Raw genomic sequence first — 23,958 nt, forward strand, 5'->3', positions numbered from 1 at the left:
TCATAGCCCCATTCTGGCATCGTCAAATATGGTTCCCCTTTCTTCGAGTTTATCAAATAGAGGAGCCATGGATTCTGGACCCAGTACCAGATCTACTGACCCATTCGTCGGGAGTTCCTCACCCGTCTGTTCAGTCCCTTAAACTAGCAGCTTGGCTGCTCCGCTTCCCTGCCTAGCCAGGTCTGATCTACTCCCCCCGGCAGTTCAACACATTCTGGTTGCTTCTCATAAAGCTTCCACTACTAAACTCTATACGAGTAAGTGGAAACGCTTTGTATACTGGGCGTCTAGCCAACACTTAGACCCCTTGGTAGCTCCTCTACATAAAATTTTAGAATTCTTATCTATCCTCTTTCACGAAGGAGCTTCTACTTCTACACTAAGAGTACAGTTGGCGGCCATATCAAACTTCTATATTGGTGAGGAAGGTTCTCCCATTATGTCTCACAGACTTTGTAAGGCTTTTATGAAAGGAACCTTCCATCTTAGGCCGCCCGTCAGAAAACCTTTCTTTCCATGGAGCCTGAATTTGTTACTGTCGCAACTCATGTTGCCACCCTTTGAACCTGCTTCGTCATGTCTCTTAAAGTTCTTGTCGTGGAAGACGCTGTTCCTCGTCGCCGTGACCTCAGCTCGTAAGAGTATCAGAGTTGCAAGCATTATCGGTCAGACCACCTTACTTGATATTCCATCCAGATAGTCTCTTTACGTACAAATCCATCTTTCCTTCCAAAAGTATGTTCAGTTACGAATATTAACCAGTCTATAGAACTCCCTACCTTTTTCAAGAAACATACTAACAAACTGGAGTATATGTTGCACAAGTTGGATGTTCACAGGCAATTAAGATTTTATTTGGATAGGACCAAAGCTTACAGGAAAACGGATCAGCTCTTCGTCGCATTTGCAGACAATAAAAAGGGCATGGCAATTACTAAACGTACACTATCTAAATGGCTTGCTGACTGTATAACCTTTGTATACTCTAAATCAAATCAATCCTTACCCACCAAACCTAAGGCCCATTCTACCAGATCCGTCTCCACTTCTTTAGCTCATGCAGCTCGCTTGCCTTTGGACACTATTTGTGCAGCAGCCACGTGGTCTAAGCCACATACTTTCATCACTCATTATAGAGTGGACAAAGTCTCCAAAGACAGGACATCATTTGGTTCCACTGTGCTTAGGAACGTTCTTCCATGAGTCATTCGGGGTGACGGAGCTAGGGACGCTACCCGTGTGTAAGAACAAACGGCGAGATTGAACACTCTCACATAAAGAAGTTATGTCCTTACCATAACATTCCATGTGGAGTGTTCATCTCACCTTTGTTCTTACATTCCCTCCCTTCCCCTCCCCACGTGTTTGGAAGAACTGGTAGGATTAGAGTCTGATCGACGTGTCTTGACCCCTTCCGGGGTATATGGTCCCGTGTATCATGTGATGTATGTTTCGACCATTAGTTATTGCTATGGTGAGAGAGTGTCTCTGAATGTCTGAGAGAATGTATACTTCTAGCACCGGAGGTGTTGGATCTTTGGTCTGGTTTGTTTGCAGTCTAGATCTGAGTAATGGCAGGGAGGATTGTGGGATATGGGCTGGTCTCGAGCTTCTCTGAGATTCAGAGCTTTGCAATTCGGCCGACTCGGAGCCGAGGATCGGCTCCGAACCCGTGTGTAAGAACAAAGGCGAGATGAACACTCCACATGGAACGTTATGGTAAGGACATAACTTCTTTTTATCAACTATGGGATGGGTAAGGTCAGTTTATAACTAGACCCCCACCACCAGACCTCTAAACACAGATGCCTCAAACCTGGGATAGGAAACCTTTATAAAATGGTTTAATGTACTAAACGTGTGGCACCAGGCTGTAAGAAAGAAGCACCTAAATGTAATGTGAATGATGGCCAAAGCTTTCAAGACTTTGTGTAAAAGGGGTCTTGCAATTAATGGCAGACAGTCTAACTGTAATGTGGTACATAAATATGGAAGGGGGGGTGACTCTGTTCTTTTCCCTTGTACTGGCTGACTGCTTGGGAGATAGCTCTTCAGTCCTAAATGACTCTAAAGGCAGTATATATCCCATCTGTTTTTAACTATATAGTAGAGCAGTTGCAGATCCCTACAAATGGATATTATACAAGAATGCTTTCCTGCAGCCATTTCACAGGTGGAGTGTCCTAGAGATACACATTTGGAACATGCTCCAGACCACCACAGAGATACTTCATCAATGGATGCCATCTCTTCCAATTACTGTATGCATTCTCTCAAATTTTCTTTCTCTAATGGTGATCCAGATGTTAAGCGAGGAGGGGGCCATTGGTGTTTTTTCGTGCTTTAATAGCAATTTCTTGATCCAGACAGCACTCTCTCTCTCTCCTTATTCAGATGTCCAGGGTGAAACCTCTTCTGCTGCCTTTGCCATTAGACCTCTTCACACAGGACAAGGGTCCTGGTGCACCACTGGCCGAAGACTCTGTGGCTCACTGCCTTGATAATGTAGCTCTTTTGCCCTTTAGGCTTAATTTTATGTAAGACATCCTGACTCTCATTAAGAAGGCTAACTCCTGCCACAAGGTGGTTGTGTTGCAAGAGAAGGAATTGGGACTCTGTCTCAGCTTTGCCATTGATTCTGCAGTAGTAAGCTGGGTGTTCAGCTTAGGCCTGGCATTTTCCTTTGATAAAGTACATTTTTCAGTAATTTCACTCATCATGCCTTTGTGTCTCTGCAGCCCTTTAACAGCTTCCATAAATAAGTCCATCATTCAAGACTTTTTGGAACATTAATTACACCTCTATGGGACTTCATTTGTGTGTTGGCAGAGCTTCTACAGCTTCCTTTTGAACTTTCCATGGGCCTCTAATATAGGAGGTTTAATGTATTGCACATTGAAGATTTTAACTTGGCCTGGGCTTTTCTTGTAGATTTTTTTCATTTTGCACTTGCTGCCTCATCCTCCGTGCAATACGTACCTTGAAAAACTGCTGTTTTGCCTGTTATCACCTTGGCTATAAGTATTTTTCAGCTACTGGTCTTGGCTTGCAAAAAGCCCTTCTGGTGCTTTACAAGGGCAAGGTTAATCTTAGAATCATTCACCCCTTTCTGCAAAAATGATGACTAAGTATTCTTTCAGTCAAACTACGCATTTGTGTTTTTTTTTTTTTTTTTTTAGCCCTAAAACAAGGGAGAAGGTATCCTACATGGCTTAGATGTAGAAAGACAACTGAGATATTGTCTAGATGAGTTAAAAAAATCAGAGCCTTTGATAAGCCGATTGATTATATCTACCTCCTACCATAGAAGCTTTCTTGCTTAGAAAGAAACATCATTCACCCTCCCAGTAATCTTTCATTTCTGTTTCCAATGCAAATTTATCTTGCCAAAGGAAGTTAAGAGTTCCTTGTTAGGGAAAACTGAGGGATTATTGAAGTTGGTGAAAGGTTATTCGTTAGTCATTAACATTCCCATTTGCTAAGGATTTCTTTTTGGCAGGGTCATTGTGTGTCAGATTAGTGGATCAAGATGTGTGCAGCATTTTGGGTTAGTCTTTGAAAATCCCCACAGTCGTGGTGATAGAATCTGACACCTCTGCTTTTCTGGGGATGCAGACTCCTTTCTACAGTGAAACCAGTTACGCTTAATCTGCCTGAGGAGAATTCAGTATTTAACCTTTAGATCTTGGCTTGAGGCATATACTGTGCTAGATAAAACTTTCCCAGGCTACCTTTGTATTTCCACCTTTCTGTGATACCCTACTTCCCTCTCCTCCATTCCTCATTTTTTCCATTGCTAAACTTGTGCAGATGGGTTCTAAATGCCCCCCAGGCTACGTTTTTGGAAAAAAACATAGAAAATCATTTCAGATTTAATTGTTTCTCTCAGCTGTTGAATGCAGGTTTTGGTCTTTATTTTACATTTTTGAGATTTTACTGCAAACTGTGTATTTTCTTCTTCTGTTACTGGGCTTTGGCTTCATTTATTCATCACGACTTGGACTTTTAACAAGTCTGACTTTGACAAACAAATTACAGAGTTCGGCGGACACAATAAATGTGTTCAATGTGTAGGTCCGTCACATGAATTTGAGCTTTGTCAATTTTGTACGTAGTTTAGACTACTTTAAGGAAGGAAAGGGGAGGAAAGGAAGCAGCTTTTCACTTGCTTGTTAGAACTTCATGTTAAAGTGAAGACCCAGTAGAGTCTTCCCAGGCAGCTCTCAGCCCTTGTTTCTGGTGCTTCTACGCATTAGATGAGTTGTCTTTTTTTTTCTTCCGAGTCCCACTGTAGTTCTATAAAGTGAGGCTCCTATAAGCTTGTTCAGCTGTGTAAGAAACTTGTGTTCTTGAAACATTTGGCTGTTAAGCCCAAACTTGCCAAGTTATTTAAAATGAAGGCCTCGTCTTTGTCAGGAGCAGATGTTCAGTCAGTGGTGACAGTGGATCCCAGTCTGTGGCTTCTGCTTTAGGACAGCTAACATCTCCTAAAAGAAGACTGCCTTCTAACATAGAAACAACCCAAGAGAGACTGAGAAAAGCTGCCAAACAAGGCTCTCCTCATTGACTGCCTCTGTGGAAGGTAAGGATGATGAGGGTTCTATATCCTCACCTTCAACTCTGAAGGTCCCAATAAGGAGGAAGGTAGTTTTCCTTCCAAAGGCACATCTTTACCTGAAAAGAGACTTAAGAATACCTGCAGAACTCACCAAACATTCTTCTTTGTGGTCTTCCCCATCAGCGACATCTTTGGAGATAAAGTAAAGGCTGCATGGAATAGCCTGTTCATTTTTTGCCCAATGTCTATGGAGATTAGATAGACTTTTAGATCTGTACCAGCCTGTGCTGTCTAGGCAGAGATGCATAAGCTTGATGTGATTGTTTTGGTGGCTGCCTTAGGGATAAATCCTGCTTTTCAGTCTCAGCCTTTTCATCCTTCAAGAAAGAATCCAGAGATCTGGACATGTTAAGAAATCAGATGTTTGTCTCTAGGGTGCTGAATGTTTTTTACAGATGTTTTACTTTCAGTGGGACATAATAGATGAAATACTTCATGTTGCTAAGAGCATACTTGATAGACTTGCCAAAGATGGGCTTCTCAGCCAGCCTGGCTTCATCTTCAGCTGTCTAAGTAGTCTCTTGGTACATGTTACATAGAGTGCCGTAGAGGGAGCAGCAAGATAGCAGGATCTTCTTTCCTTTCTCAGAATGATAGCAAAAGGATTCTTCATAGGTTCATAGGTAGGTACTAGGCTATCGGCCCAAAGACCTACGCAAGCCTAGCCAACAAGGTTCCCTGGCTTACACCACCCAAGAAAGTTATTTTCCTGTGCCACTGACGAGCAGAGACACAGAAGTGATCCCCGGGGTGTATTTCCTATTTCCCATCCACTCATCAAGATTTTTCTTGAAGAGTGCTAATGAAGAACTTTGCTTGACATAGATGGGTAGCCTGTTCCAGAGTATGGGAAGTCTCTGGGATAGGAATCTATCCCTCCAGCATGTCCTGTTTATTGTGGTGACAAGGTTTAGATCCCTAGAACGTGTAGCTCGGAGGGATTAGGATTTCTTTAGGTGTAGCATGTCCAACAGCTCTGGGTTTGACATAGCTTTATATGTTAGGCAGAGATCACCTCTGAGTAGGCGATATCTTACGGAGTAAAACTGGAGTTTTTTGAGACGGTCAGTGTAGGGCATTTGTTTGAGTCCAGTAATCCTCTTTGTGAGGTACTTCTGTGGCCTTTCCAGCTGCTGCAGATGTCTTGTGAGGTACATTCCAAAAGGGGCATTGTACTCTATAATGGGTCTAATGAGTGATGAGTAGAGGGTAATGCTGACCTCTTTTTTCCTGGATGAGACCCCTTTTATGATGAGGTGTGCCACATAGAAGGACTACCTGACTACTGTGGCGATGTGACTATCAAAGGAGAGACTACTGTCCACCTGGGTCCCAAGGTCTCTTATCACGCATTCGGTGTTAAGTAGATTGCTGCTTATGTGGTAGTTCATGGGTGCAGAGTTTTTACCAAAGGGGATGACACTGCAATTTTGGCATTGAGCCTGAGACCACGGCTCTGACACCAGGCATCTGTCTCAGAGAGGCCCTTCTGTAGGATGTTCATATCTTTTGGGGACTTGACTATGGCTCCTAGTTTGCAGTCATCTGCGAACTTCGTTAGCCAGAGACCTTCTGTGTTAGCCTGTACTTCAGAGAAGTAGATACCAAACAGGAGCGGTCCCAGGACGGAACCCTGTGGTACTCCACTTGTCACTGCTTTGAGGTCAGATTTGGAGTCTGCAACTTTTACAGTGTGGGTTCTGTCAGTTGGCAACCCATCTTGTGATGTAGGGATTCATGCCTAGTTTATTGAGTTTAGCTATAATTCCAGAATGGGGGATGGTGTCGAAAGCCTTGGTGAGGTCAACATAGGCTGTGTGAACCACTTTACCCTCATCTACGGCTTTGGTGACTGCCTCAAAGAAGTCGATCAGGTTCAGGAGGCATGATCTGCCTTTCACAAACCCGAACTGGGTGGGATCCAAAGTTTGGAGGTTACCAATGTCTTTGTTTACGAGTTCCATGATGATACGTTCCATGGCTTTGCAGACCAGGCTTGTCAGGCTAATAGGTCTATAGTTCCCAGGATCAGTGGTGGCTCCCCCTTTGTGGAGTGGGATAACTGTTGCTGTGCGCCATTCAGTGGGCACAAAGCCTGATGCGAGGCTATTATTGAACATGGTGCTTAAGTAGGGAGCCAGTTCATTCTGAAGTTCCTGTAAAACGCAGCCTGAGATGTTACCCGGTCCCATGGATGCTGTGTTTTTGGCTTTAGAGAGTGCAGCTTTCACCTGCGTAGTTGTGATTACAGGGACGCTGCATTCTTCCTGTATAGATATGGGCCCTTTTTTGGGGCGAGGGGGGGGGGGGTAAAGTTAGCACTGAACCTATCTGCCAGGATGTTGGCAATATCAGTTGGTTCTGTAATTTTCATGCCTTTGTGCTGTAACGCAGAGCAGATCTGGGTGTTGCCATTGAGATTCTTGACATAGCTATAGAATGCTTTGTGGTTGTCCTTGGAATTAGTGGCAATTTTATTTTTGTAGCTAGCTTTGGAGGATCTTATAAGGGATCTCAGCTTCTTACTGAGGCTGACCAGGGAGTTCCTCCACTCATGGGATTTTACTCTCTTTTGCAACAGTTTCTTCCTTCTGTTGTACAGTTTGTTTATGGCAGGGGACCACCAGATTGGCTTCCTTTTTTTGGAGGATAGCGTCTTGGTTCTGTTTGGGATAGCACGATCCATGCACTCGTGTAAGTGCGTATAGAGCGCATTTGTGTAGGATTCAGCAGTTGTAACTGTATTGCCCATCTGCATGGGTGTCATGAAGTTCACTACTTCTGTCTTAAGAAGCATGAAGTTGGCTTTGGAGAAATTTCTTACTGTGGTTTCCTTAATGAGGGGTGGGATGTGGATATCAAGGGTGATTAGCTTATGGTCGGATCGGACCAACGAGGAGTTGAATTCAGGTGTGGAACACCGGTCACTCATGTTGGTAATGACTAGGTCTAGGATATTGTTGCCCCTGGTGATGGTGTGGATAAGTTGATCTAGGGCATTGGAGTTTATGAATTCCAGAAAGCATTGCGCTAAGGAGTTAGTACATAAGTAGTTTTCCCAGTTAATGGTGGGGTAGTTGAAGTCGCCCATTATTAGGGTGTTTGGTTGAACCCTAATATTTTCCAGTACATCAAGAAAAGAGGAGTGGGAATCTTGGGGCATGGTTGGGGATCTGTAGCAAGCTGCAGTTTGGATTGCAGTTTTGCCAAGAGTTAGTTGCACTTGGATAACCTTGGATGCATTATGTTGAGCAACTAGCCTGGAGGTGTGGATATCCTTAATGAATATGGACACACCCCCATCTTTGGTGTTTCGGTCCAGGTTAGATGGCCGAAAAGTGTGGTATGAGTTACAGCCTGGTAGTGCAGGGGTGCTCTCTGGAGCCTTGAACCAGGTCTCAGTCACTGCACAGATATCAATGTTCTCCATTTTAAGGAGTGCCTCGAGTGAGTGCATTTTGAAATTTAGACTTCTAGCATTGAGTAGCACTACCCTCAGTTTTTGCTTGCCTGTTCCTGTTATGTTGGTGAATTTGTTACTTGAACCCTGCCTAAAAAAGGCACTATAGGGGCAGCAAGAGCCTTGGCCAGTATCCAGAATCCTAGGGGCGACAGGTGTAGGCCATCTGTGGCAAAGCATCGTGGTCTGTCGGCCATGTCATCCCAAGCAGACAGATACTGGATCCCCTTTGAATGACACCAGAAGCTTAGCCATTTGTTGAAATCAGTCATTTTGTCCTTGTACTCCGGTATCATTCTGGGCGATGGCAGAATGCTACTCAGGGCTAGGGTCATACCTGCCTGGGCTACAAGATTGCAGAGCTCTTCCATGTCTCTTTTTATGTAGTCCAGGGAGGTACGTCTCAGGTCATTCACACCAACATGGAAAATGACAGACTCATATTTGTACTTGTTGTGGCGTGACCTGCGTGCGTGGGTTATGTGGCGGATCCTGGCACCCGACAGGCAGCTGACAGTAACCTTCTCCTTGTTTAGCGTGGTGAGTGGGACATCAGTGTGCCTGCCTGTAGAGTCACCTATAACTAGTGTGTTGGGTATGTTGTTTTGCCTTATTGGCTGTGTTTGAGTGGCACACTGAATCTGTGGGCTATGTGTCATTTGGGTTGTGTTGGGGGATGGAGGTTGCTTGTGTTTCTGCTTTGGAGGTCTCTGTTGCTTAGGCAGATTATTATTGAGAGCCTCCGCGAATGTTTTTGAGTTTCTATGTGTGGATTTTGGTGGTGTAGACGTAGTGAGACTATGTGATGAGTGTGGTGTGGTGCAAATGTTTACCTTCTCCTCATGACTGTCAGGTTTAGTCTTGGTTGGTGAGAGCTTTACCTCCAGCTTGGCTAGATAAGTGCATCTCTCACAGGTTGTAGTGTTGGGTGGTAGGAGGAGAGGGTTGTCTGCGTACATGAGGCAATTTCTACATTGCCTCAAGATGCCCAGATTCATCAGATAGACAGGGGAGAACACTGGGAGCTGACCCTTGGACATGCCTGAATAAAAAACTATTTTCCTCTAGGTAAGTGAGGAAAGTGAGTACAAGAGCTGTTTTTCTCAACGCCAGTGAGAAAAGTAAGTACAAAAACTGTTTTCCTTTAGGTAATGAGGAAGATTTAGTGCTATAGTAATTAGTAGCTTATTTAGTGCTTACAAGTTCTGAACAAGCACCGAGTATGAATAAGCAAATTTAAGTGCTAAAACTAAGAATCTGTATCTGCACTAGACGAGTTACAGGACAGAAACAAGTGCAAATGCAGGCTTTCACATCAGAAAGTTGAGAGAGATGGAAGATTGCCCAAACGGCCAATAATTACAAATTCTGGGCCAGAACCACTTCTTATCTGGTAGACAGGTTACCTAATGCTTACCACTCCCACTGATAAGCTAGAAGGCTTCCCTCCAACACAGAAAGGCTTGGGGGGCTCAGAAGCTTACAAACAGTTCTGTCTACAGCAAATCTGTATCTGGAACACTAGTTATAGGAAAGGTAGGAAACAGGCTTACAGTTTTTTACAGAAAAGTAGCAAAAACAGTAGTAAAAACAATTCACATGCAGTGCAAGCTAGCACACTCGAGTATGTAGCAATATTAGACCACACACAGTTTGAAAAATGCAATTAAATTAAAAAGGACTAAAAGCAAGTGCAGAAAGGGTTTATTAGGTAGAATGTGGTAAAGAGATGGGACTGGGGGAGTGTCCTAGATCAAATCTACAGTGGGGCGGGCACTGCAAAAGCCACCAGATTTAAACTACAAACCAAAAACAGGGAGGGGGAGTGGGGAAGACAGTTTCAGCAGAGATTTGAGCAACCACTAATAGTATAAACTATAAAACCAAAAAAATATACTCGGCTCTGTATATTTGCAGATCAGACTCTCAGAACAGTGAGACAACAGATATCTAAGCAACAATTAAACTCTATAATAAAGAAAAAGTACAGTTGTGTACTCTTACCATAAATGTAGATGTTCGAGTGTGTTTACTGTTGCAGTCATGACTGTAGGGTTCTTCCTGCCAGCAGTAGCCCTCGATCGGCCAGAATCCCAAAGTCTGGATTAGGCGTCAGCTGAGGTCGCTTTTATCCAGACGTCAATGCGCCAGAAGTATAAAGACCTCAGCCGACGCCATTACCCCAGTTTTTCTTGCCCCAGATGTCAGGTGCCCAAAACCTCAGCAGCCAAAATACCTCATAACAGACAATACTCAAAGAAAAAACAAAAGAGGGGGTAGGAGGGAGGGTAACTCAGACGGCAACAGTGAACACACTCGAACATGTACATTTATGGTAAGAGTACACAACTGTACTATGTCCTTCGTGGTTCACTGTTGCAGTCATGACTGTAGGGTTGAGTCCCAAAGCTAAGAAAGAGTGGCTGGAGGAGAAACAGAAAGAGCGGCCACAAAACCTTGCAAAACCGGCCCTCTAGATTTAGAATAGAGAGTGAGGTTGTAATGCTTAGAAAAAGTATGCACAGAACTCCAAGTAGCAGCCTCTAAAATATCCTTGGTAGGAGCCCCACAAAGAAAGGCTGCTGAAGTAGCAGTAGTCTGGGTAGAATGAGTCCTAATATTAACAGGAACTGGATTGCCATGAAAAGAGTAACAGAACTTGATGCAGTGGGCAATCCACTTGGAAATAGTTTGCTTAGTGATTGCTTTCCCCTGAACAGTAGGAGCATAAGCGACAAACAATTGGTCAGATTTCCTGAATATCTTGGTCCTGTCCAGGTAAAAACGAAGCTGCCTGTGCACGTCCAAAGAGTGCAAAAGACTTTCTTCCTCACTTTGAGGATTAGGATAAAAAGTAGGCAAATGAATAGTCTGATTCAAGGCCACTGCCGAAACCACCTTAGGCATAAAGGTGGGATTAGTCCTTAGGGATACCCTGTCCTGATGAAAAATAATGAAGGGTTCCACAGCCATGAGTGCTTGCAATTTCGAAATTCTTCTAGCAGAGGTTATAGCTAAAAGAAAAGCAGTTTTCCAAGACAAAAATTTTAAATCCGTGGAAGCTGCAGGTTCAAAAGGAGACTAGGTTAATTTTTTCAAAACATAGTTAAGATCCCAAGTGGGAACAGGTGCTCTTATAGGGGGCTGAACATTCTTAGCCCCTCTAAGAAATTGTTTAAGTAATGGATGAGAAAAAAATATGAGGATCCGTATTGTAATGTGCAGAAAAAGCAGAAGCATGAAGCTTAATAGATGAAAAAGATAGGCCCGTATGTAACAACTCTGCCAGATACTTTAAAATCAGAGGAATGTTCGGAACAGTAGAATCACCACCTTGGACTTGATGCCAGGAGCAAAATCTTTTCCATTTACCTGCATAAGATTTCCTAGTGCTGGGCCGTCTAGCTTCAAGGATTACATCCATTACCTGTTTGGAAAGAGTAGAGGTGTTTACAGACCCTGGATCCGCCAGGCAGCTAGATTCAGAGTTTTGACATGACTGTGCAGGATCCGGCCGTCCTGTTGAGACAGTAGATGAGGGATTTGAGGCAGAATCCAGGGAGGCTCCTGAACTAGGTTCATCAGAGTGGAATACCAGAATTGTCGAGGCCAATTGGGAGCTAGTAAAATCATTTGCGGTCTGTCCTGTTTTATCTTCAGAAGTACCTGAGGTAGAAGAGGAAAAGGAGGAAAAAGCATATACTGAGAGGTGTTTCCAACTGAATGAGAGGGCATCCACTTGCCATGCTAGTTTGTGGTAGGTCCTGGTACAGAATGTTGGAAGTTGATGATTCTGAGGGGATGCAAAAAGATCTATGTCCGGGCATCCCCATGCCTGTACGATCATCCTGAAAATCCTAACATCCAACATCCATTCGTGTGGATCCGAAAGTGTCCTGCTCAATGTGTCTGCCAGAGTGTTGTCTTTTCCTGGCAGGAATTGTGCCTGTAAGTGGACTCTGGAGGTCAGTGCAGTGTACCACCGAGCCATGGCTAACCTGAACAGGGGGTAAGAGTGAGAGCCCCCCTGCTTGTTAATGTACCAAATCACTGTAGTGTTGTCTGTCTATATCAACAATTGCCCTGGTAAAAGAAAGTCCCTGAAGGCTATCAGAGCATTCTCAACGGCGAGCATCTCCTTCAAGTTTATGTGCAGGTGAATTTTCTCCTTTGTCCAAACACCCTGAAGACATCTCCCGTGCATGTGGGCTCCCCAGGCATAATCTGAAGCATCCGTTGTCAGAACTTGGTTGGTTGGTGGAGAACAAAAAGGCCTCCCCTTGTTCTGGAGACAGGCTTCGGCCCACCAAAGAAACTTTTGATGTAGACCAGGCAAAATCGTGATCACTGTTTCCAAACTGTGGTAATGCTGAGACCACACACTCTTGAGGTACCACTGTAGTTTCCTCATATGCAGTCTTGCATATGGTATTAGGAGAATGTAGGAAGCCATGTAACCTAAAGCCTGCAGAACCTTTCTTGCAGTCAGCTGTTTCATTGAAGCCAGGTGTTGGAAAGAAGAAGCCAGTTGCGCTTTTTTGTCTGGTGTCAAGGTAGCCATCTGGGTTGTAGTACTCAGAAGAGCACCCAGGAAAGTAATTTGTTGTGTGGGCACCAGATTTGACTTCTTTAGATTCACTGTGAATCCGAGGTACTGTAGAAGATGCTGCACAAAAGCTAGATGCTGAAGTATAGTGTCTTTGTCGTCCGCTTTAATAAGACAGTCGTCCAGATAAGGGTATATTTGAATCCCCTTCTGTCTGCAAAATGCCATTACTGGTGCCATGCACTTTGTAAAGACCCTGGGCGCAGTATATAAGCCAAAGGGCAGCACAGAGAACTGGTAATGCTTCGAGCCCGCTTTGAATCTCAGATACCTTCTGCACCCTCGCCTTATTGGAATATGCAGGTAAGCTTCCTTTAAGTCCAGAGTCACCATCCAAGCATTCTTGCCCAACATAGGCAGCAGCTGCTGCAGAGTGAGCATCTTGAATTTTGGTACATCTAGGAAGGTGTTTAGTACGGAAAGGTCCATAATTGGTCCCCACGAATTTTCCTTCCTGGGAACCAGGCAAAGTCTTGAATAAAAACCTTGCCCTATTTCTAAATTTGGTAGCAATTCTATGGCCCTCATAGTTAAGAGGGACTGAACCTGCAGTTGTGCCTCTGCCCATTGATGATTTGGCAGATCTAGCGAACCGTTCGGTTTTGGCAAGGTGTGGAAATGAAATCTGTAACCTCTTGAGACTATGTCCAGAACCCATTTGTCCCGGGTTATGCGGCCCCAATTTTGATAAAAAAAAAGAAATCTTTCCTCCCAAAGGTGCTACCAGGAGAAGAGCCCCTGGAACCAGAAAGGGAGAGTCATAAAGACTGTTTCCGTTAGGGCTGAGTCTTATCTTCACCTCCTTTGGGATAGGGGGCAGTCCACTGCCTATTCCTAAAAAGGGTTTGTGCCTGTCCTGTACCTCCAGAACGCCTGAATCTGCTTCTCTGAGGCCTTTCCGAGCTCGGAAAGGACCAAGGTTTAGCTGGCCAGTGCCTGCTAAATCTAGGAGGTTGCACTTGTAGAAAATCCTTAACCGTCAGCATAGATTTGGCTTTGTCCTCCATTTTCTTTAATACTTCTTCAGCTTTGGTCCCAAACAAAACATTGTGCTGCAAAGGGACATCCAAAAGTTTGGCTTTAACCTGATCCGGCAAGCTGTGTTCCTTTAACCAAGCATGTCTTCTAATAACTGTGTCAGTTGTTGCAGCCCTACAAGAAGCTTCCAAAGAATCAAAACCACAATGCAGGGTATGTTTACCCACTTGTTCAATAGCATGCAATAAATCCTGTAACTCCTTATCATCCGCACCAATAGAAACAACTGACATCTTTTGTTTAAATGCAGACAAAAGGTATTGCTGATACTTTAGCATATGAAATTGACAGTTCAAAGCTCTAATAGACAATGTAGCAGAAGTATAAACTTTTTTACCCCATCTTTCCAAAGCCCTGGACTCTCGGTCAGAGGGAATAGGATGTTTAGCAGAGGCCGCTTTAACACCCTTAGGGCCCTGAGAAATTGTTTCTGGATCAGGTGAAAGATTCTTAAAAAAACTTGTGAGAATCTGGAACCCTATAATACCTATCTGGTTTGACCGGAGCAGGGGGAAAAGATTCAGGAAAGAGGGAAGCTTTTGAAAAAACATCATCTACAGTATCCAATACAGGGGGAATAGCAAGAGGCTTATGCTGAGGGAGAAGAAGAAAATCCCTAAGCCTTTTCTTGGTTTCAGAGAATTCCTGCCCTTCCCAGTGAAAAGCTCCCTCATATCATGCAAAGTTTCACCAAAAGAATAATCCTCAGGAGGAGAGGCTGAAGGAAAGGAATCTTCAGCATCAGAATCCTCATAAGGAGGAAAGGAGCAATCCTGCTCATTGAAGAAGCAGAAGAAACAGAAATTTGGTCTGAAGAATCATAATCGGACTGTAATCTAGGCTTTTTGTCAGGAGAGGGATGAGAACCCCTGATCATAGATAAAAAAATCTTCAGCCATCCTAAGCATCTGCCTTTGAGGCCTAGTACCCTGATCAAAAGGTGTCTGCTTGCCATTTCTTTTTAGCTGGAGCCTTAATCATTGTCTTAGAATGCAAAACTGAATCCATATTTACATGAAGCTGTGAAGGCCTGAAGACTCCCTTTGAAGCTGGTACCTGCCTACCGGCTCTGGACCCAACCGAGGGAGTAGTATCCGAAGGTCCATTTCCTGGCAATTCTGAAGGCCCCATCAGCTCCACGCCGGAGTTGGTACAAGCAATTGGTTCAAAAGAGGCGGACGATGGGGTCAGCAAAGGCGCTTCACTGATGACCGACAAACCAGCAACTGGCAATAACTGAGTAATATCCTCTGCTTTGGACCTCGGAGGCCTGTCTTTATCTTTGCACCTCGTACACACACCAGAAGCAGGAAGAGAATCCGAAGACATATTATAATTAAACCTTTTACCAAAATAGTAAAAGGCAAAGTTGTACCTACGCCTAATAGTACGCTGATTAAATCTAGCATAAAACCCACAATTAGCAACGTTGTGGTCAGGCCCCAGGCAGGGAATACAATAAGAGTGAAAACCCCTATGAGGTGTTTGCTTCCCACAAGAAATACAATTAGTAACTTTTTCTGACATCTGACTGGAGCAAGAAAAAGACCTCCCCAATGGGGTACTTATCTTATAAAACGAAAAATCCAGGAAGTAAATCCAAAAACAGACAGGAGTAGTTCAACTGGCATCAGCGAACTGCTCAGGGCACCGCGCGGCAAGAAAGACTGGGGTAATGGCGTCGGCTGAGGTCTTTATACTTCTGGCGCATTGACGTCAGGATAAAAGCGACCTCAGCTGACGCCCAATCCAGACTTTGGGATTCTGGCTGATCGAGGGCTGCTGCTGGCAGGAAGAACCCTACAGTCATGACTGCAACAGTGAACCACGAAGGACATCTATACTCAGCTCTGTATATTTGCAGATAGTCTTGTAAGGCTGTCTCTCTGAACACAGGTTCCAATCTAAATGCAGGCTGTTATTAACAGGTCAAATTAAGGGAACCTTGAGTTAAGTAACACACAAGCTATAAAAACCAGTTATATCAGCTGAAGACAAGGCAGAAAATGGGGGTGGGGGTGGGAAGAGAGTTTCAGCAGAGATTTGAGCAACCACTAATAGTATAAACTATAAAACCAAAAAATATACTCAGCTCTGTATATTTGCAGATCAGACTCTCAGAACAGTGAGACAACAGATATCTAAGCAACAATTAAACTTTATAATAAAGAAAACTATACTCAGCTCTGTATATTTGCAGATAGTCTTGTAAGGCTGTCTCTCAGAACACAAGTTCCAATTTAAATGCAGGCTGTTATTAACAGGTCAAATTAAGGGAACCTTGAGTTAGGTAACACACAAGCTATAAAAAACAGTTATATCAGCTGAAGACAAGGCAGAAAAATGGGGGTGGGGGGGGTGGGAAGACAGTTTCAGCAGAGATTTGAGCAACCACTAATAATATACTTTGGATCTGTATAGATTGCTCAGATATTATCCAGTTAAGACTAAAGATACATAGAAGTCTGAGCAACCTTTTCTTTCCATCCCAAGAAATTGGGTTTAGTTGTTTGTAAGCAATCTCCTCTTGGATTTCTAAGGCCATTTCTTTTTTGCTGTTCTTTTCCTGGTAAGCAGCAGCAGCTTTCTACTTCTTTTTATTCTGTTCTTTCTTATTCTACCTGGGTGGTGGCGTCCTCTTGTGCTTTTTTCAATGGTTTGGTACTAGATTAATTTTGGAAGTTGCTACTTGGTCTTTTGTACACACATTTACTCAACACTATAAAGTTGGATGTCATTTCTAGGACCAGAGTTAGTTTTACCAGGGCCATCCTGTGCGGGTTATTGGAGGGTTTTGTGTGGCTTCCTCCTGCCATCCTCTCAAGTAGCTTTTGTAGTCTCCCTGTAAGTGACCTGAGTGCTTACATGATCTTGCAGTTGCTGGCACCTGACAGGCAACTAACTGAAACCTTCTTGTCCAGCCTGGTAAGAGGGACATCACTGTGTCTTGCAATGGAGTCTTCTATGGCCAGAATATTGTGTTGTCAAGTGTTTTGTCTTGTTGGCTTAGTAGTTGAGACATAGTTAGATGTGTCTCTGTGTTGTGATGAGAATTTTCTTGTTTGTGTGCATGCGGAGTTCCTGAGGATGTCCCTGAGAGGCCTTTGATGTGTGGGCAAGTTACATGTGAGCACCTCCAGATGTATGGGTCTGTGTGTGTGGTCCTTTGTTGCTTTTTGTGTCTGTATGCAAGAGTCTAGCCTTCAATGTCAATGTGTAACTACATCTCTCATATACTGTATTTGTCTGTTCGAGAATTAAGTGACTGTCAGTGTACATAAGGCAATTACTACATTGCTCAAGATGCCCATGTCCACCAAGCAGTATATAGAGATTGGATGCATATCCACTTAGGTTTTCCTCTTATGTTGCTCTGATTCTCCTGGAGAAGTTCGGTTCTGAGGTTTAGGTGTTTGTAAGTCAGTTATGTACCTTATGCCTTGGACATAGAGCATACATTTGACATACGTTACCTGGAAGGCCCTAAGGCTTCAATATGCTGACCGGACATTCAGCTGTCCTTGTCAGGATAGCCATTAGTAGAAAATACTGCAACAGTGAGAAGGAGGACATCTATTGTTGTGGTAAGATCTTACATAACTGTGTTTGTGCTTTCAAGGGTTAGGGTTTATGGTAGCCACGTAGTTAGGAATATGGTAACCCCATTGATCAACAAGCAAGGGTTGAGGGGAACATGTTCTTGCCCCTTGTATTGTAAAACCATGAGGGTGTGGCAGTGGGTTGGAATGCAGATTCACTAGTGAATAAATTACCCCACTGCCTGTGCATGACCTTTGAGTGTTACTCAAATAATGACCAGGAAAATGTTTCCCTTTTGGGAATATTTCATGTGTGGCCATTTATGCTTCTTTGACTAGCACCAAGTGTTCTAATTTCTTTTTGTTGATTCTTCTGCCAGGAAGTTGAGCAAAGGATGTCTTAGCCACCCTTTAGTCAGGTTACCTCTTTTTTGCTCTTTCCCCTCTTTCCCCATTTCTTGTTATGGCAAGATTCATCCTGAAAACCAGACTTCTTGAGGTCAGAGTGATTCTCATTACTCATTTTTGGATGGGCAAGTTTTGTTTCTCTCCTGCCCCACCCCATGCCTCTCAGGGTTTGGTGATGTCCTTCCTTGTCAGTGTTGCAGTGCTCCTTACTAAAGGGATATCTTACCAAGGATAGCCATATGTCAGGCCAGCATATCAAAGCCTTAGGCCTTTCCAAGCGCCATATGTCAAGATGTATATTCTGCATACAGGGCATAAGGTACATAAGTGATGTACGAGTGCCTAATTTTCAGAACTTTTTTGCCACCAGTCTGAACGCTGCTACTTTGAATTTGGTCCATGGAGTTTGCTGTCAGTCATTATCTGTTCCTTCAGCCAATTTACATTCCCTTAGAGCACAATCTAATGACAGACTGCCTGAGCAGGTCCATGGCATGCCCTCACAAATGGATACATCGCAAGGTGGTCTTCCTCGACATTATATATTGCTGGAGTACTCTTCATATGGATATATTTGCTTCCCCTCTAAACAGGTAGTTTCCGAGGTTCTGTTCAAGTGACTAATACTCTTGTCTTGGAAAGTGGATGGCATGTTTATTTTCTTGGAAAGGTATGTTCTTGTTTGCTTATCCCCCCCCCCTCTTCTCCTGTTATCTAAGGGTCTTAAAGATCATGTGGGACATACCCAAAGTCTTATTGGTGACTCCCTTTTGACCCAGGCAGCATTGTTTTCCTCTTCTTTTTCATTGGTCCAAGGGAAGTCATCACAAATTACCTCACAGGATGGATCTTCTCATGCCAGACAAGGACTGCTTCATTACCCTAATCTGTTCACCCTACATTTGATTCTTGATAGGGTTTTGATTCCTTTTATACACAAGTTTTGTGATGACATGCTTCTGGTTCTGCAGGAGTCCAGAAAACCCATTACAAGAAAATCCTAAGTTTCCCAGTGGAAAACATTTTCTGTTTGGTGTTGCAAGCATGACCAGGATTCATACTGTTCTTTCTTATTTGTGTGAGTTGCTTACTTCTGGCCTTGCATACTCCTGTGTTAAAGCTCATTTGTTAGCCATTTCTGCTTGTCTGCCTTTTGGATCTGCCACTGTAAGATTTGAAGTTAGTCTTTGAAAGTTGACCTTCATATTAGACCCCCAAGCCTATTCCATCTTCTTGAGACCTTAATTTTGTTCTGGAAAAATTGGCTCTTGTCCCTTTTGAACCAGCAACAGTTTTGTTGGTGGATTTGACTTCTGCCAAGAGAGTCTCCTAACTGCAGGCCCTCATGGCAGTTTCCTGTTTTTTGTTTTGTCACAGATATATTTTGCTCCAGTCTTTCTTTCATGCCCAAGGTGGTCAATGATTCGTCTCTGAATCAGTCCATTCACCTTCCTTGTTCTCTTCAGCACAGAGTAGAGACGGGGAGATTCTACATACATTAGATTTGCACATACAGCTCAGGTATTATTTGGATAAGACTAAAGATATTAGAAAATCTGAGCAACTTCTGTGTCATTATTCATCATAACAAAATAGAGAAAGGAATTGAGAGAATTTTTTTTTTTAATTAACAGAAAGGGAAAAATAAAGAGTGGGACGAAACCTGAAGCTAAGAAAGGAAGAAAAAAGGTGCCCTACACAGACAAAGTAGCTATGAGAGGGGAGGAAACTAAGAGAGAAGGTAAAATATCACTTTCACTCACTCGAAACAGAAAAAATTGAGAAAAAGGAGTTGCTTATCTCTAACACAAGGAAGCTCGAGCCTGGATCACGTCCTTGCATCCAGTGGCAAACCAGATCTAAGGGTTACAGGTCACCAGGGGATTGTGGGAAGGGGAGGAGCTTGAGCTCTGGATCTGTCCATCAGTTGCCAGCTTGGATCCAAGACCCATCCCCCATCCTCCTCGTATTATCTTCAGTCCACTGGAGTGAGAGAGCCGTGTGATGATAAAAGGCAGGGGTATCTGGCAGCCTTTTTTTTTTTTTTTTTTTTGTCGTCCAAGTGGTCATGATAGGCTGCAAAGCAAGCTTTAAGAGATTACTAAGGATGGGTGTTTTTACTGGCTTGTCTTTATAGTAAGAACCCATAAATTTTGTTTGTTGGGGGGGTGCTTTTGCACTGCCAACAAACAGTTTTAGTCAAAAATATTTACACTTGTCTAATTTTTCTGTCATGCTAGTGTGCATAAGGAGTGTAATGGGCACACAAAGAGTATTTAATAAGTTTGTTTATTGGGCTCATTTTTAATTGTTAAGTCCAATTCACATTTCTGCTGTCAAAGTACAATCAGAAACTTTTGTATGGTTGGTCTCTTCTGAATCTTCCCACTTATTTATTTGTGGAGTGCTGTGTATGTGGTGTTTGTAATATATATCTGTGTGTGCGCATGTGTGTGTATGTATATAATGTGTGTATGTGTATGTATATACATATTTATATGGTCATAGGAGGTTACTAGGCTAATGGGCTCAGGGGCTCCTACAAGCCTAGCCAAGTTCAACCTGTGTTCCCAAGGGTGTCCGGTTCCAGCAGACACAAAAATCAGCACCTGTTGCCCCTGTCCAACAGGGATACAGATGGAATCCCCGGGGTGAATTTCCAGTTACCCATCCAGTCGTCTAACTTGCACTTAAATAGGGACAACAAGGAGCTTTAATATGAATGAGAAGCTTTTTCCAAACGTGGGGCAACCTCTGTGAGACAAATCTGTCTCTCCAGCAAGTTCTGTTGATGTCACATACCATGTTTAGGTCCTTTGAGCAAGTGACCTGTGTGCCATTTGACTTGCAAATGTGCAGCATTTCCTTAAAGCTGGGTCAGAGATTGTGTTATATGCAAGGTGCAGGTCACCTCTAAGCAGTCTATACAACACAGAGTCAAGTGACAATGATTTAATTCTGTCACCATAAGACAAATCTTGAAGACCCTGAGTTTTCTTTGTAAGGAACATTTGTGGTCTCGCCAGTTGCTGCAGATGCTTGGAAGGGAACATACCAAAGGGAGCATTGTATTCTATTATTGACCTGATGAGGGAAGAGTACGGGGGGGGGGGGGTTATAACCTCTTTTTTTTTTCTGGAGGTAATGCCCTTATTTATGAGATGAGCAGTATAAAATGCCCCTCTTACCACTGTGGAGACATGGTGATCGAAGTTAAGGTTGCTGTCGAAGTGTGCATCCAGATCGCACCACTGACTGTGTGCTTTAGGTTATTGCTGTTGATGTGGTAGTTTGCAGGAACATCACCTTTCTTGAAGGGGATGATAATGCATTTTTTGCATTAAGTTTAAGACCATGACTTTGGCAGCAGTCATTAGTCTGTGTAAGACCTTCTTGCAGGATGTTGACATCACTAGGGGTTTCAGTAATTGATTCCATTTTGCAATCATCAGCAAACTTTGTCAGCCACAGTCCTTTAGTTTTAGCCTGTACTTCGGAGAAGTAGATTCTGAACAGTAGGGGTCCCAGAACCAATGCTTGTGGAGCACCACTGGTTACAGGTCTGCTGGAGGAGGTGGAGTCCGTTATTTTGACCGTATAAGTGTCATCAGTGAGCCAGTTTGCAATCCAGCTTGCAACATATGGGTTGATACCCAGCTCATTGAGTTTATCAATGATGCTTGAGTAGGTGATTGTGTCAAAGGCCTTGGTTAAGTCTAGGTAGGCCATATGCACAGTCTGTGGCTTTGGTGACTGTTTCGAAGAAGGCCACCAAGTTTAACAGGCATGCCCTCCCCTTGACAAAGCCAAACTGGGTGGGATTGAGTGTTTGGAGATTTACTATATCTTTGTTAATAAGGTTCATGATAATTCGTTCCATGGCCTTGCATATAAGGCTGGTCAGGCTAATGGGTACATGGATGCACCTCTTTGTGCAAAGGGATGACAGTAGCTGTTTTCCATTCCTCTGGGATGAAGTCATTGCTTAGGCTGTGATTGAAAAGCTTGCCCAGTAGTGATGCTAATTCCTGTTTTAACCCATGTAGAACACTGCCCGGGATGTTGTCCAATCCCATAGAGGCTGTGTTTTTGGCCTTGGAGGGGGTGTTTAAAACCTGCTCCTCGAAGATACTAGGTAAGGGACAGTTGTTGGGGATGCTTTGGGGTATATGTGTGGAGACTGGTGAGTGAAGTTTTCACTGAGCTTGTCAGCCAGCAGGTTTGCTATATCCACAGGTTCTGTATATGTAGTACCATTAACTACGAGTTCAGGGCAAATCTGGGCCTTACCTTTGAGGTTACAGATGTAACTAAAGAATGCCTTGTGGTTATCCTTAAGTTAGGGAAGCTAATTTGGATTCATAATTAGCTTTGGAGGACTTCACTAGGAGTCTTACTTGTTTAAGTTGAGGAGAGAATGCTTCCATTTTTGAGACTGTCCCTTTCTGCTCTCAGACCGCAATTTCGTTCTCCTGTTATATAGCCTGTCAATGGCAGTTGTCCACCAGGCAGGTTTGTTTTCTTTGAAGATCTTGCTTTGGTTCTCTCAAGTATGGTAGAGTCAATATGACTGTACAGGTGCTCATATAAAACATTGGTGTATAACTCAGCATAAGTGTTCTGTGGGGGGGGGGGGGAGGCTGTGAAACTATTTATGCTGTCACGTGACAGGTTGTAATTGGCCTTGGAGAAGTTTTTTAGCATAGTTGTTGCTAGTGGGGGGGGGGTGTCTTGTGTTGTAGTTAGTTCTAGCGAGACTAATTTGTGGTCAGATCTCACCAGGGATGGCCACACACTGGAGGTGGTGTAACGGTTCCCCATGTTGGTGAGCACAGGTCCATGATGTTTGAGCCCATTGTAGGCGTGTCAACCAGCTGGTCCAGGGCATTGGAGTTAACGAAGTCCAGGAACCTTTGGGCAAATGAGTTAGAACATGTATAATTTACCCAGTCAATGAATGGGTAATTAAAGTCACTCAAATCCAGGGTGTTTGGTTGTATCTTGATTGACTCAAGTAGATCCAAGTAGTCTGAATGGATGTCCTGATTTTTGGAGTGGGACCTATAGCTGGCAATGACCTAAAGAGGGGTCTTGCCTACAGTCAATTGCACCTGAAGTAATTCAAGGGAATCATGCTGTTTAATCAATCTAGAGGTGTATTTATCTTTAATGGATATTGATATACCACCTCCTTTAGATCTCACACCTTCAGTTTGTGGCCTAAACATGTGGAAGGAAATGTAACCTGGTATAGCTGGGGTGCTCTCTGCAGCTTTAAACCAGGTCTCCGTGATTGCACAAATGTCAGCATCTTCCAAGGTGAGGACTGTTTCCAGTGAGTGCAGTTTCTGGCTGAGACTCCTAGCATTTAGCAGCATAGCCTTGAGGTTATTTTTAAGAGGGTATTTTTACATCTGGAATTTTGTTCTTGTGACATTCCCTAAAAAAGGCACTATGGGAGTGACAAGAGCCTTAGCCAGTAATCAAAATCCCAGTGGTGACCGATGAAGACCATCTCTGGCAAAGCACCGAAGTCTGTCGACCATGTCATCCCAGGCTGATAGAAACTGGGGCCCCTTTGAATGACACGAGAAACTAAGCCAGTTGTTCAAGTTCGTAATTTTTTGTTTGTATTGAGGTATCCTCCTAGGCAAAGGTAAAATGCTGCTTAAGGCTAAGGACATACCTGCTTTAGACACACAGTCTTTGAGCTCAGTCATGTCTCTCTTCATATAGTCCAGTGAGGTGTGTCTCAAGTCATTCACACCAGCATATACTATAACAGAGTCATAACAGTGCCCGTTGAGAGATTTGAGTGCATGTGTGATGTGGTTGATCCTGGCACCTGACAGATGGCTGACCGTGACTTCTTCCTTATTCAACCTGGTGAGAGGGATATCTGCGTGTCTCACAATTGAGTCGGCTATGACTAAGATGTTGTGTATGTATACTGTGTTCTGCAGAGGATGCATTACGTGAATCGTGTTTGGGAGGTCTCTGATGTTTAGGAAGGCTTCTAGTAAGGACCTCCGCATATGTAGGTTTATGTATTGTTGGTTTGGTAGGTGCAGGAGGTGAGATGTGCATGCTGACAACCTCCTTATTATCAGATGAACTGACTGGTTAGTGAGAAAGCCTGGATTCTAGGTCTTGATATAGATGCATCTCTCACACAATGAATTTGTGTAGACTAGAAGAACTGGGTTGTCAGTGTACATGAGGGAATTGCTATATTGCCTCAGGATGCCCATGTTGACCAGGCTGGCTGGAGAAACTGGGGGAAATTGTC

General features: G+C 43.6%; 1 protein-coding gene across 4 annotated transcripts in view; it reads left to right on the plus strand.

The window, feature by feature from the left end:
• Window positions 1–23,958, plus strand: part of ZDBF2 (zinc finger DBF-type containing 2) — a 405,751-nt gene that overhangs the window by 183,089 nt on the left and 198,704 nt on the right. The window lies entirely within an intron of this gene.

The sequence above is a fragment of the Protopterus annectens genome, chromosome 6.part1, assembly GCF_019279795.1.
Source record: "Protopterus annectens isolate FY-2018-M chromosome 6.part1, PAN1.0, whole genome shotgun sequence".
NCBI classification, from domain to species: domain Eukaryota; kingdom Metazoa; phylum Chordata; order Ceratodontiformes; family Protopteridae; genus Protopterus; species Protopterus annectens.